We start from the raw sequence: 16679 nt of genomic DNA, 5'->3' as shown, positions 1-16679 counted from the left end.
CTTTATTACAAACTTCATACAAATTTTTGTACAAGCTGCTCAAGACCCATTTGCACGTCCATACATTTATATGCAATACATACATGAAAAGAAATATTTACAATTAGGGTATAAATTATACCCGATGACTTTAGGCTGATAGATCTTCACACCTCAGCAGCTCAGTCTGCTGCTCCTCTAGTCTCTGTATCTGCGACAACAATAGAAGCCATCGCTGAGTACTAGGACTCAGTGGTGCACAACATACTAAAATAATCTTTATGTAGAATATAATCTTACTTGGATCTACCTTGATGCCCTCTTCTGATACTACATGCCCCAAGAAAGATATTTCTTTCAGCCAAAATTCACACTTCGATAATTTGGCATATAGCTGTTTCTCTCTCAAAGTCTGCAGTACAATCCGCAGATGTCTATCATGCTCTTCTGCATTCCTCGAATAGACCAATATATCATCTATGAATACCACAACAAACTGGTCAAGGTATGGTCTGAAGATAGTGTTCATCAAATCCATAAAAGCAGCCGGAGCATTAGTTAACCCGAATGGCATAAACAAAAACTCATAATGGCCATAGCGGATTCTGAAGGCAGTTTTAGCAATACTCTGCTCTTGTACTTTCAACTGATAATAACCTGATCTCAGGTCAATTTTGGAGAATACAGCTGCACCCCTCAACTGATCAAACAAGTCATTAATACGGGGCAATGGATATCTGTTCTTTATAGTCACCTTATTCAACTGTCTATAATCAATACACAAGCGGAGAGTGCCATCTTTCTTTTTTACAAACAATACTGGCGCTCCCCAAGGTGACACACTAGGGTGGATAAAGCCCTTGTCAAGCAGTTCTTGCAACTGCACTTTCAACTCTTTCAATTCTGCAGGTGCCATTCTATATGGCGTTATGGAGATTGGGTCCACACCAGGCATAACATCAATCTCAAACTGCACCTCTCTTTCTGGAGGTAATCCTGGCAATTCATCAGGAAATACATCCGGAAAATCACATACAGTAGGGATGTCCCTTAGTGCTGGACTCCCCACTTGGGAGTCTATCACATGTGTCAAGTATGCTTTACACCCCTTTCTGATCATTATTCTGGCTAGTGCAGCCGAAATGATGTTTGATGGTGGTAAATGCCTCTCCCCGTGTATTACCACATCACCGTACAAAGGGAGACCAAAAGTGACTGTCTTCAGTCTACAGTCAATCATGGCGTGATGCCTGGCTAACCAATCCATGCCTAAGATGATATCATACTCTCTGAAGGGCATTTCAATCAAGTTTGACAGGAAAACATGTCCTTGGATCACCAAAGGACAGTCTCTATAGATTCTGTTGACCCGGACCTCTTGTCCTAACGGACTAGTTACTAGCACTTCAAAACCCATTTGCACACATGGAACAACAAGTGAACTGACTATGCTAGCACTAACATATGAATGAGTTGAACTCGGATCAAACAATACAAATACTTCTTGATCAGAGATAGAGAATGTACCAGCTACCACATCAGAAGTCTCAGCCTCTTCTCGCTGTCTCATTGTGTAGATTCTGGTTGAAGCATTTCCTTGTCCCGATCGACCAATCGTGCTCGATCGCAAGTGCCTCTACCTCTGCCTCTTCCTCTGCCAACTGACTGTGAACCTCTGGGAGTGGAACTCTGAATAGATCCCTCGGCAGTAGTAGGAGCTGGACCATATCTTGAAGATGGAGCACTAGTGCAGTCTCTTGCTAAATGACCCTTGCCTCCGCAGTTAAAGCAGGCTCCAGTGGCTCAATAGCACTCCCCCCCCCATGAATCTTGCCACAAGTCTCACAGGGGCGGGCAGAATGTGAACCCGCTCATTGCCGACTGGACCTAGGGTCTCTGTCCGGAAAATCTGCCCCTACCAAATCTTCCACCTCAACCCCTGCTGGGTCCACTAAATTTCTTTTTCTTTCCAGAGGTAGCACCAGAACTTTGTTCAACTGATTTTTCCCCCTTGTCTTTTTCTGATTTCTCAGCTTTTTCTGATTTTTCTTTCACTGGGGTTGCTTCTGATTCAATTCTCTCTAGTTCAAGTGCTTGAGACATAAGCTCTGAGAAGTTACTGTGTCGAAATCCCACAACTTGCATCCTTATACTGGGCTTCAAACCCGTCTCAAATCTCTTGCATCTTGCCTTACTGGTAGTAAGGAGACTCCCTCTCATACTCTGCCACTGATCGATTTCCTTGTTTTAGACTCAGAAACTCTTGTAACTTTTGATCAACATATGCATCTGGGATGTATTTGCATGCGAACTCTCCGATGAAGTCATCCTGTGTCAAGATCGTGGTTCAGCTAAGCTGTGGGGGATGGTCTTCCACCAATCATATGCATCCCCTTGCAGTAGCGACACAGAATACTCAAACTTTAATTCATCTTGGTAGTGCAGCTTCTTAAATACTCTGTCCATTCTTTCAAGCCATTGCTCTGCCTCTAAAGGGTCCACTGTACCCTTAAATTCTGCAGATCCATACTTCAGTAATTTATCACACTGTCTGGCTGGAGGCAGTGGTTGTGCCACAGGTGTCTGGGGTGGAGCTTGAGCAGCATACCTGACCATTTCTTTGAAACATCGCGACCATACGCTATATCACGGTGCGAGGCTGCGGCATTTGTGGGGTGGTCTTCGACCGACATTCTGCAAAGCTGGGGCTTCCCCTTGTGCCTCAGCTTCAACAAACTGCTCAACTGAGCGATCCCCTTCTTCCATTTCAATATGAAGTTAGGGTATCTCCTGAACAAGTAACACATAGAGATTTCCCTCTGTTAGTTCATATTCATGATGTAATGCACTGTATGTAACAATTATGGATATTGAGCAGTTATACTTAACAAAGAAAAATACAAATTCACAAGTTAAAACATACTTCAAAAATTTGCTCTGATACCACTAAAACATGTCACACCTTACCCCTCTGTAAGGCATAACATGATCCCGTAGAATACCTAATGAACTACCGAACTTTACCTACCGATAACTCATTAAGTACCCCACAAGGGATTTTAAACAATTTTCTTACTTTTGACAAGTGGTGAGCATCTTCTAATAGGTATTTAAAACATATGATTAAAAGTAAATCTAATTAATATTTTTGGTCTATTTTAGTTTTTACAAATTTTATAAAAATTTTGTGAGTTCTGCGTATTTTGAGAAACCGCTTCTTCAAATACCTGTAAAAAAGCACTTCTAAAAGTTTTTCTCAACCACTACTTCGATTTCACAACCAAACTCAATCAATTTCACAATCATTTCAATAAATTTCTCAAGTTCAAAATTCAAAAATCCTCAGCATACTAGCAATACATTTCATTTAAATTAAATAAAATAGTTACACTCATATTTCATTAAAGACAAAACAATTTATGTACATTCTTACAAAATTTACATCAAAAGAAATGCAAACTAAACTTTATTACAAACTTCATACAAATTTTTGTACAAGCTGCTCAAGACCCATTTGCACATCTATACATTTATATGCAATACATACATGAAAAGAAATATTTACAATTAGGGTATAAATTATACCCGATGACTTTAAGCTGATAGCTCTTCACACCTCAGCAGCTCAGTCTGCTGCTCCTCTAGTCTCTGTATCTGCGACAGCAATAGAAGCCATCGCTAAGTACTAGGACTCAGTGGTGCACAACATACTAAAATAATCTTTATGCAGAATATAATCACATTTATTCAAAAATTTGACTAAACATAAGTATTAAACACAAAACATGAATTATGAAGTTTTAATGCGAACCAAGTTCATTTCGAAGTATCAAAACACATTTCATAAAACCCACAGTTAGATCATGACATTCGAAATAAATAGAATCTCAATAGCCAGAGGCTAAAGAGAAATCACATCACAAGGCTAGCTAGCTCAAATATATGGATATCTATTCACATCCTCTTCTACTGGCACACCTCAACACTTCTTCAGAGAAGGAATCAAAATTCGAAACTAATTACCCCCACTAGTTGTGCTGTGAAGTGTTCAAATATATGGTCATGACCCTGTGGTTTGAAAACTTATCTTAACAATTTGCTAAACATTGTCATTTCAATATACATAATAACTTTCAACAATTTAAATCAAAACATCATAAGAATGCCATAATTCAATATTTCACATTATTCAAAACAGTATGCAAAAGATGATTATAAAAAGTATACGTTGTGCACAAACCTCAAGTGAGTCGCCTCTTGGCCTTGACTCGGTTCCTCGGGTTTTTTCCCGGTATTCTTTTCAACTGAAACACACAATTTTATAATGTTTCAGTACTATAACTTAACATAAATCCAAAATAATTTTAGCTTCACATTTACCTAGTTCTAACGTGTTAAATTCGACGTTCTCGAAATTTTTGTGTTTCGGGTTACTGTTCACTACACTATTCAAGTCAATAGTTGACTTTCTAAGGCTTAATAGGTATGGGAACTCCAACTTCACCCACATACCACATTTTGGTCACTAAACTTGTTGGTTTTGGTTGTTTACTCAAAACCTAAGTCTTTTAGGCAAATTTGGTAAATTTCAGTTTTGGAGTCCTAAGTTGCACTGTTCCATTGGTCACTTTATTGTTGGACTTTGGCAAAACTTTCTTCATAGAAAATGTTCCCCATTGTCTTAAGTTTATTCTCCTTTTTGAATCACCCCAATTGGAGTTTTGTAGCTCAAGTTATAGCCAAAATACAGTTATTGTTCACGTGCACTGTTCATGCTGCAATTTTGGTTCTGGCAAATTTTTGATCCAACTTCGTTCAATAATTTGATCAAGTTAAGTCCATAATTTGGTCTAATTTCCTTCATACAAAATGTTTTATTATACCTTAGGTTTCCATCGGTTCAAGGCTCACTTAAATCAGAGTTTTCTAGAGAGAGTTATAGCCATTGAAACTTTACTATTCAAATGGCAATCTTGCAGTTTTGCTGGTTCAGTAACTCAAATTTGCTCAATAATTTGATTAGGTTAATGGCATAATTTGGGTTGGTGTTCTTCATGAAAGTTTTAGATCTATATCCTATCTAATTACTGGTAAAATTTCAGGTCATTTTGACCTTCCTAGCTCGAGTTATGACCAAATGAACAAATACTGTTCATTTGGTCAGTTTGTGCAGTGGCAGCCTGCACTTAACCAACTTTGGTCAATTGGTTCACTAGGTTTTGGTCAGTTTTTGGGCATGATTCCTTAATGAAAATTGTGTCATTTTATGTCTATTTTCATCTCCAATTGGTGGCATATCAATTGAACTTGTAAAATTTCCGTTTTGATCCTTCAAAGTTGGCTTGGTCATGCTGCCAGCAGCATGACCATTTACCCTACGAATTTGACTTCCATTCTAACAATTCCCACACATCTCCTTTGGTCATTATTGACCATTTTTCTCTTCACAATAGGTCAAAGTCATCATTTATGCATTTCTCCAAAATTTGCCTCAAAACCCTAGGCCTCCAAACCCTAATCTCACTACTTAATTACCATTAACAATTTCAAAGTTCCAAACTATAATCATTCAACTAATTAAGACGTTTAAACTCATTCTAATGCATCAAACCATACAATTTATGTTCCTTCTTCAAGCTGGCTGAAATTCAATAATGGTCCTTCCCCCATATTTTCATTTCATTTTATTAATTCTAAGCTCATTTCAACCATCACATATGCATTTAAAATGGAAAAATGACAAGTTAACAAACTAACCTCAACTTAAACACCAATTCTTCAATTTCTCTCCTCCTTTCTTCTTTCTTTCTTGTTCTTAAGTTGATATTGCAAGGTCTAGTGAGGTTTTTAGGGGAGTTGTGTAAATTGGGTGAAGGAATTTAAGCTTAGATGTAAGCTTAGATGAAGGATTTTCATGGGAATTTATGGAGGAAGATGGGGCGGCAACAAAGGGAAAAGAAGAAGTGATTTTTGTTTTTTTTTCTCTTTTCTTTTCTTTATTTATTTTAGTTATGGAAGACCACAAAAACATAATTAATTAATTTATTAATTATACCTTTTATGGCATCATGCATGATGTCATGCATGATGTCATCACCCTTTTTACTTTTTCATTTTTCTCTTTTTTTTCTATTTTTTTATTAGTTCTTTAATTTAATTCTCGATTCCGAAATTTTCTTTTCTCCGATTTTATTTGACAGTTAGGTCAGGAGTCAGCTCTTGAGGTCAATTGACCAAATTGCCCCTCGTCGGTTCATCCCGGTTTGCAAGTAATTCAATATTTCTTCCGGCTCCCTGACCTAATTATTTGACTGGCTTAACAGTTCTTTTTCGTGATTTTCTCTTTTCCACCATATTCATAAGGGTTCTAAGGACCGCAGCGTCACTTTTTACGGTTCGAAATTTGAGTTTAAAATGACTTGCAGATCATTCAGAGAAGGTCACCATCATTTGTGACTCTCGGCTCGTTTAACTTCTTACATTCTGCTTTTTCTTGTTTATACTTAACTAATTGAACATTACTAATTATTTGTGTTTATGGTTTATCTAGTTGTCTTAAGTGTGGTTCTAATCCCCTTAATTGTCCGGACCGACACCGGTCACCGGAACAGTGAAATATACCAGGCTATACAAATAGGGGTGTTACATGACTCCTTTTTAGAGTATCTCAATTTCTTTCTTCAGCATGTTGATCTCCTCTATTGCATCCTATCCATACAATATTACTTTGCACTTAATAAAGTAATTAAGCAACAGGAATATGCACACCAAGAGGGAAAAAAAAAAGTAAAAAAAACCCAATGAAGTGTTTAATTTTCTTTTTAAAAAATTATTTTAATTTGACTAGTAAATATTTGTATACTAACTACATGCACACTACTTCAATGGTAAAATTGATATATAGTTGTTACCAATACCACTACTTAATTATTGTTGCCCATTGTGAAATATATTCTTTATATTATAATATAAAATAGTCCTATATCCACACATTTTGTGCAAATAAAATTACACAATACTTTTGGTAACTTATTAATTCTCTTCATCGTAACTTCTCATTTCCTCTAAATTACTCTTTAAATTAAGGATTTTTCTTGTCTAAACTTGATTCATTATGGATCCAAGTTACATGATGTATGGTAAAATCCACCTATTAAATACATAGGTCCCACATATTTATATTGAGTTTATGATAGACCAAGTTTAGGCAAGAATTTCTCTTTCTTGTATAGACCTAATTTCAGGATTGAACAATAGAGATGCGTCACTTGTGCTTTTGGCTCTTCTCATAAAAGATCAAAAAGTACTTAAAAAGATCAAACAAACACAAAGTGAAAGGATAATACAAAAATAAAAATCTAGAATAGCTAAAACAACCATAAATTCAATCTTAAACAAATAACTCCCCGGCAATGGCGCCAAAAATAAGATGTGGCCTAATCGCAAGTGCACGGATCACACAAGTAGTATAGATAAGATATCATTCCCTTGAAGAGTTATGTTAATGATTGATTTTTTGATATAAAATAAAATAGTTTTAGCTAAATTTAAACTAGAAAGTAATTAAATGAAAAGATTAGGAATTAAAGGGTATGTTTCGAAATTCAAAAAAGAAATTATCTAAATGGAAAATTTACTTATAATTGTAGGAAATAGATTCAACGAAATGAAGTAAGGTAAGAATTAAATTACTAATCAATCAAAATCAAATAACAATCAACAAAAATAATAGAGTGATTCTAGAGTTTAGGGATTCATATTCAAGCTATTTTGACATTTTAAATTAATCATCCAAACACATGGAAATTATAAGTTTCAAAGAGATTAATTCTTAAATCCTTTGCATACTCTTTCGACTGAGACAAAGAGTGTCTTAATTAACTCAATCCTACTTTCATGGAGTTGAAATTAACTACAACTCATTAGGTTCCCTAGTCAATCTGTTAATCCTCTTAATCCTTAGTTTATTTTTAGATCTAAGTTAATTAAATCCAATTTCTTTATTATTTATCTCAAGATTTTCTCCTTTCGGTGCTTTAACCAAGAATTATGAACAATACTTTATGGGATCCTACACTAAGCATGTCATTAGGCACACAAAAAATGGATAAAACCTTATAAAAGCCATAAAATATGAATTACCCAATCAAAATCCACAAAATATCTTAAATATTATATACCCAAACTTTAGAATCTTAGAAAAATTACTCGCTATCCATATTTAATACAAAGGATTTTAAGCCATTGAGGAAATAAATCTAGAAAATAAACTAAGAACTATAGTAAAAGAAATGTTGAAATAGTGAAGAAAAGAATAAGATTCCAAATCTAGTCCAGAAATGAAAAAATGTTGGCTGCTACTTCCTTTTCCTTTCTTTTCTGTGTCTTTCGCCTTACTTCTTAAAGCCAAAATGAGTTAATTGTCCTTAAATATATTCTCTGACAAAAGCCTTAAAAATGGTATGTGTGAGGTAATGATTCGTGTGAGAAGATCTTCCTTCCAACCCATTAATGAAATTGTGCACAAGCTATGCAAGAGGTTATGTAAGATCTTGTGCAAATTTGACAGTTTGCAGAGGCTTCCTGTGAAATTGCACAAGCTGTGCAGGTTGCCTGTGCAAGTTTCTGTATGTTTTGAAGTCTTCCGTGAAAGTGCACAACCAAACTGCACAGGCTATGCAGCATGTTATGCAAGTTTTGGCCAATTGAGGTGTTTTTTGTGAAGCTGCACAGGGAGTCTGCACAAGCTGTGCAGTAAGTTGTGCAAGTTTTGGTCATTTGAAAATTCCTTCCATGAAGCTGCACAAGAGAATGCGTGAAAGTGCACAAGCTATGCGGCACATTGTGCAGATTTCAACAGGTGCAAGATTTCTTCTGTGAAGCTACATAAGGAGCCTGCATAAGCTGTACAGTAAGTTATGCACTTTTCGATAGGTTCACGGTTACTTCTGATTTCTATGCAAAAGCTGTATAGCCTGTGCAATAGGTTGTGTAGATTTCAGCAACTTCACATTCTTCTAATTTCAAGCTTTATTTAAGTACTTTTGGACCTAGAAATCCCTCTTCACTTGTATAATTACCTTTTAGTCCCTTAAAAATACCATTTTATCTATAAAACAAAAGCAAAATGACAAATTTGTAACACCCCCGGTTGCATAGCCTGGTAGATTTCACTGTTCCGGTGACCGGTGTCGGTCCGGACAATTAAGGGGATTAGAACCACACTTAAGACAACTAGAGAAGCCACAAACATAAATAATTAGTAATGTTCAATTAGTTAAGTATAAATAAGAAAAACAGAACAAAAGAAGTTAAAATAGCCGAGAGTCACAGCGATGGGTGACCTTCTCGGGAATGACTGCGAAGTCGTTTTAAACTCAAATTTCGAACCGTAAAAAGTGACGCTGCGGTCCTTAGGACCCTTATGAACACAGTGGAAAAGAGAAAATCACGGAAAAGAACTGTTAAGCCAGTCAAATAATTAGGTCAGGGAGCCGAAAGAAATATGGAATTAATTGCAAACCGGGATGAACCGGCGAGGGGCAATTTGGTCAATTGACCCCGAGAGCTGACTCCTGACCTAACTGTCTAATAAAATCGGAGAAATAAAAATTTTTGAATCAAGGATTAGATTAAAGAACTAATAAGAAATTTAAGAAAATTGAAAAAGAAAAGAAAAATGTTTATTGCATCATGTGGATGACATCATTGTGATGTCAAAAATAAATTTTAATTTCCCAACTTTTTTGACCAAGTCAAATACATAAAATTTCACTTAAAATACTTAAAAAATTAAAAGGAAAAGTCATTTCTTCTTCTTTAAAAAAATTCAGCCGGCTCCCCTTTCTTTTCTCTTTCTTTTTCTTTTCAATTTCCTCCATTAATGGTCATTTAAGCTTCTTAAACCCTATTATTCCTTCACAAATTTCATACTCACCAAAGTAAGGTCTTGCTCTTTGGCTTTGATAGAGAGATTTGAAATAAGAAGGATCAAAAAGAAGTGAGGATTTGGAATTACAAATTACGCTCAACAAGTAAGTCCTCTCTAACTTAATTTGAGTAAAATGCATAGAAATGAGCTTGAATAAGTAGCAAATTACATAGAAACTCAAGAAATCACTCATGTATGAAGCTTTATGAAAGTTGGTCTGCATGAAATTAATTAGGGTTTGATAGAAATTGTTAGAATTAAAGAGGTACTCATGCTTGATTGAGTAAGTAAGTGAGACTTGTACACTTAGAATTCACGAATTGAGGAAATTGAGGAATTAGGGTTCTTGACCCTTAGGGTTTTGGGAGAAAATTTAAGAAATTGGTAAATGATGACTTTGGTTTATTGTGAGATGAAAATGGTCAATAATGACCAAAAGAGATGTGTGGGAATTGTTGGAATGAAAACCAAATTCGTAGGTCCAATGGTCATCTTCTTGCAACATGACCAAACCACTGAAGGACCAAAACTCAAATTTTACAAGTCCAATTGATATGCCACAAATTAGGGATGAAAATAGACATAAAAGAGCACAATTTTCATAGAGGAACCATGCCCAAAAACTGACCAAAACTGGGTGAACAAATTGACCAAAGTGAAATGAGAGCAGGCTGCCACTGCACCAAACTGACCAAATGAATAGTAATTGTTCATTTGGTCATAACTCAAGCTAGGAAGGTCAAATTGACCTGAAATTTTACCAGCAATTAGATAAGGTATATATCTAAAACTGTTATGAAGAACACCACCCCAAATTATGCCATTAACCCATTCAAATTATTGAGCAAAGTTGAGTTACCAAACCTGCAACTCTGCAGAATTTCTATTGAGCAGTAATGTTTGAAGGGTTATAACTCTCTCTACAAAACTCCGATTTAGGCGATTCTTGAACCGATGGAAACCTAAGACATAGTAGAACATTTCATATGAAGAAATTTAGATGAACTTAACTTAATCAAATTACTGACCAAATTTGGATCAAAATCTGCCAGAACTCAAAATCTCAACATGAACAGTGCACGTGAACAGTAATTTTATTTTGGCCATAACTTGAGCTAAAAAACTCCGCTTGAGGTGATCCAAAAATGAGAATACACTTAAGATAATAAGAAACATTTTCTATGAAGGAAGTTTTGTCAAATTCCAACAATAGATTGACCAATGGAATAGTGCAACTTAGAACTCCAAAACCGAAAATTGGCAATTTTGCCAAAATGACCTAAGCTTTGAGAAAACGACCAAAACCAACAAGTTTAATGACCAAAATGTGGTATGTGGGTGAAGTTGGAGTTCCCATACCTATTAAGCCTTAGAAAGTCAACTATTTGACTTGAATAGTGCAGTGAATAGTAACCCGAAACACAAAATTTCAAGAACGTCGAAATTAGCACGTTAGAGCTAGGTATAAGTGAAGTTAAATTTATTTTTGGATTTATGTTAAATTATGGTACTGAAACACTATAAAATTGTGTGTTTCAGTGGAAAAGAATACCGGGACAGAACCCGAGGAGTCGAGTTAAGGCCAAAAGGCGACTCATTTGAGGTTTGTGCACAACATCTTCATGCTTTAAAATTCATTGATAAAGTGAACGAAATATGTATTTTACTTGTGATTTGGAATTGTTGAAAGTTTATTTGTGACATTATTTATGATGTTTTGATTAAACTGTGAAAGTTATTGTGTATATTTGAAATAGCAATGTTTAGCAAATTGTTAAGATAAGTTTTAAAACCACAGTGTCATGACCACATATTTGAACACCTCACTAGCACGACTAGTGGGGGTAATTAGTTTCGAATTTTGATTCCTTCTCTGGAGAAGTGTTAAGGTGTGCCAGTAGAAGAGGATGTGAATGGATATCCATATATTTGAGCTAGCTAGCCTTGTGATATGATTTCTCTTTAGCCTCTGGCTATTGAGATTCTATTTGTTTCGAATGGCATGATCTAACTGTGGGTTTTATGAAATGTGTTTTGATACTTTGAAATGAACTTGGTTTGCATTAAAATCTCATAATTCATGTTTTGTGTTTAATGCTCATGTTTAGTCAAATTTTTGAATAAATGTGACTTTATTTTTGCATAAAGATTATTTTAGTATATTGTGTACCACTGAGTTCTAGTACTTAGCAATAGCTTCTATTCTTTGTGAATCTGAGAGACTAGAAGAAGCAGTGAAATTTCTTTGAGGTGTGAGGAGCTATCATCTTGAAGTCTTCGGGTATAATTTATACCCTGCCTGTAAATATTTATTTTGATGTATGTATTGCATATAAAGGTATGGACATGTAAATGGGTCTTGAGCAGCTTGTACAAAATTTGTATGAAGTTTGTAATAAAATTTAGTTTGTATTTCTTTTGATGTGAATTTTGTAAGGATGTATATAAATTGTTTTGTCTCAAATGAAATGATTGTGGAATTGTTGAAATTGATAGAGTTTGATTGTGAAATTGAAGTTGTGGTTGAGAAAAATTTTTAGAAGTGCTTTTTACAGGTATTTGAAGAACAGTTTTCTCAAAATACAGAGGAAACTCTGTCAAAATTTTTATAAAATTTGCGAAAAAATAAAATGGGCCAAAATTTCCAACTAGCTTTTCACTTAAGTACATGTTTTAAATACTTATTAGAAATGCTCACCACTTACCAAAAGTAAGAAATTGTTTTAAAATCCCTTGTAGGGTGCTTAATGAGTTATCGGTAGGTGAAGTTCGGTAGTTCATTAAGTATTCTACGGGATCATGTTATACCTTACAGAGGGGTAAGGTGTGACAAAATTAATCCAAAATTTGACAATTATGAAAAATTAACTAAATGACTAATAAAATTAACTAAAAATAACTAATAAATCATTAAAATTGTGACGCCCTTTACCCATCTATTGTATAGCCGAGCGACGAGTGCCACATTCGGTGTCAGAGCACCCTATCTTATTCTGTTTTAATAGCATCAGGTGGGTTCCAGTAGTTACCTATTAAAAATAATTTCATATCTGTCTTATATATCCATAGTCATATCATATCGTATCAGTTCAAGAAATTCATTCATTCATATGAAAATTTATATACAAAAATTCATAACTTTATTTACAACTCAAATTATATTTATAATTTTTATTTACATCACAAACTAGTGATTACATCATGATTATACATAATGAACCAAAATACTAGTCCATATATGGGCCTTACCAAAATACAAAAGACTAATGAGGTGAACTCTAGACTATATGCAGATCTGGTCAATTGCGGTCAGAACACGACTGTGGCAGTTGTTGCTATAGTGGCTGCTGATCTCCAGTACCTACGCGATAAAAAATCCAACGCGCTAAGCAATTTGCTTAGTGGTGCATAATCTTAAGGCAGAATAACTAAATGATTTAAAATGATAATAATAGGTGTAATTTCATAATTCTAGGTCAATTGCATATTTTATAGCACTTTATAATCAATATATTTATCAGGATCTTATTTATGCACATATCTCATTTCAGTCTCCTTAAACTCATATAAGTGAATTTGTCATCAATTCTAAGACATTTATAAATTTTCTACACTTTGGGAACAGTTAAATTTATCAGTATCTTTTCTATTCATTTCTCTAGCTTTTTAAACTCATTTTAGAGTCTTTAGAATCATATTGGTGTATGTTAAGTCATATCGATGTATTTCATGTCATATTAGAATATTTATGCTCAAGTAACCTATAATAAGCTATAATGCTAGATATATGGGAGTATACAGGTTAGACAGCCATATGTCTACCCTGTATACATCTGTCAGGCACGAGGCTAGCTGTCAGGCACGAGGCCTGCTGTCAGGCTTGTAAAGCCAGAAATAAGGTTAGGCACAATGGCCAATGGGTAGGCATATAGCCTGTAGAATAATCATATTAGACATATATTGTCAGTTCATGATTTGCTCTGTAAGCAGTGCTGCAATCTGTGGTCCCTACTTGGTATACCAATTGATCCAGCTATATACATATAAGCCTAGGCATACTTTTGGCAAATTAGTACTATTAAGCACTTATAGTTTTATTATTTTATGCTATGTGCTATTTAGGATTCATAACATATTTTTATTTTACTTCATGTACTACTTATGCTTTACACCATTTCCATGTTATTATAATGGGAACATAGGTCCCAAGCACTTGTTCGTATAACTTATATATTTATCACTCTCATTATTTTATGTCATGTACTATACATATTTATAGTATTGTTATTTCATATATGATGAAAACATAGGTTCCAAGTGTATTTTCCCATAACTTATGTGTTTAGCAAACTATTTAGGTAAATTTACATTTTATGTATCAACTAATTTGATGTCACCTTGTAGTGAGAAAGTAGGTTCCACATACCTATTTCATGTAATTTAGCATGTAATGACTTATTAGGGATAATTCCTTACTAAAAACAATTTAATTCGCGAACCTTTCTTTAGGTTCAGTTTCACTGTTTGGACTTTACACATCAAATTGAGCAATTACACATTATTACTTTTTTCTTTGAAATGTACATATCATTTTATAGTAGAAAAAAAGGTCCCACATACCCCTTTCATGTAATTTAGTGTTTAATGGCTTGCTAGGGTTAAATTCCTACCATTAGATAATTTATCTCATGGACAGTTCTTTAGTTTTAGTTTTTGTGTCTTACTTTTACCTATCCATATGATCAGTTTGTAGCCACTGTTTGGCCACACTTCATTCATGGAAGTTGTTCCTCTATGTCTTATCTTTATTTTCCCTTTTGAATCATGTCAATTTGATTTTTAGAACTCAAGTTATGGTCGGATAACCATAACTGACTCATTTTCAGATTTTGGTTCCATAACTAGGCAGCTTTTGGACTTAGAGGTTACCTAATTAATGGAACATGTTGCAGTCACTTTTAGGCATGGTGATCTTCATAAAAATTGTTGTCCTATGTCTTATGATCACTCTGAATTTTTTATCACAATTTTTCAAGTTTTGTGGAGTTATTTATGGCCAAATAACTGACCTGGGCTCATGTACCCTATGCCAACAGGGGCTCAGTTCAGGACAGTGACTGCAGGTCACTTTTTGAGGTTCTTACAAGCATAGTTTGAGGAAGGTCTCTAACATAAAGTTGTAGCCCTGTCTCTCAGGTTTCTGGAAAGGTATGGCTCATCTCAATTGGATTTTTCTAATGGGAGTTATGACTAAAAGACTGTTCTGGGGTCAAGTAAAGTTTGGTCAGATTGCAGATTTTGATGCAGTGATTTGTTCTAACTATTGGACCTAGTTATCTTGATTTCTGGGTTTTGGTCAAAACAAAAATTTTGTAGGTCTATGTCTTGTGGACATTTTTCCACTGGTTTTATTACGTTTGAGTTCTTATAGACCAAGTTATGGCAATTTTTCCAAAACTGGTCTGGTGAGTTTATATCCAGCAGTTTCTGGACAACCTAATTCTAGGCAGTTTTGTGACCCAATTTGGGCCAGCAATTTGGTTTAGTTTTTGGCGTTTATGGGTTAAGTGGTCTTCATGGAAATTGTAGCCCTATATCTAGGCTTTCCAATGGTATCAAATTCAGGTCATTTGGACCAGTATAGAGGGAGTTATGACCAAATGAACATGTACTATTTATTTGGTTATTTTCTGGGTTTGGTGCATGGTAATCCGGATTTGGGCAGTGTTTAGGTCAAGTTTTTGACAAAATTTAGGCATAGTGTCTCCACAAAAAATGGGCTATTTTGAGTCTAATTTCACCTTCAATTGGCCTCATACCAATTAGAATTACACATTTTCAGTAATGGTTCCACAAACCCACTGGACTCATTGAGTCCCAACTTGTAGAAAATTGACACTTCCAAAATTCAATCTCCTCAAACTTCCTTACTTTAATTTGCATGCATGACCCTTCTATAAGCAACAATCTCAACTCAATAGGTCAATTTCAAGCATTTTACACAAAGTCCTCAAGCATTTACACAACCCTAGTTTTCAAAGTTTCAAATTTACACAAACACTACAAAATCAAACTCCCAAACATATCAACTCATCACACATTCTCATGGAACCATTTTTCATCACTTGAAAGTAACAAACCTCAAGGTTCCATGGTTGCCGAAAATTCAAGGGTTCTTTCCTCAAGATTTTTTTTTATTTTCATGATATTTATACTTGTCTAAACATGTTTTTCATGTTTAATGAAGAGAAGAAGAGGGATTAGTGCACTAACCTTTTTTGTAGCTTGTTAAACTTCACTTCCTTTGCTTCTTATGGGTATCTATGGCTTCCTTATGGAGTGAAAAGTATTTTTAATGAAGGGGACCATGGGTTTTAGTGGATGGATAGAGAGGAATTCAAGCTTAAAGCTTGAAAGAAAATGGTGGAAGAAGAGAGCATGTGTGCCAGCCAAAAGAGGGAGAGAAGAGGGAGGAAGAAGATGGTTGGTGGCTTTTGTCATCTTGTGTCTATATAAATATGTTTGCATTGTACTTAATTTTTATTTTATGTCATAAGCCTTTTTCATTTTCTTTTCTTTTCTCATTTTCTCATTCATTTCATAAATTTTTTTAATTTATGTTAATTATTTTATTATCCAAATTTTTATTTTGATATTTAGGTCAAAATTCACCTCTGGGGGGTGAAATGGCCAAAATGCCCTTCGAGGTACTCATCGGTTTATTTTTATTATTTTTGTACTAATTAATTAAATTCTCTTAAATTTTATT

This window comes from Hevea brasiliensis, unplaced genomic scaffold (genome assembly GCF_030052815.1).
Source record: "Hevea brasiliensis isolate MT/VB/25A 57/8 unplaced genomic scaffold, ASM3005281v1 Scaf150, whole genome shotgun sequence".
NCBI lineage: Eukaryota > Viridiplantae > Streptophyta > Magnoliopsida > Malpighiales > Euphorbiaceae > Hevea > Hevea brasiliensis.
The sequence above is the reverse complement of the archived record's forward strand: the minus strand, read 5'-3'. Positions refer to the sequence as shown.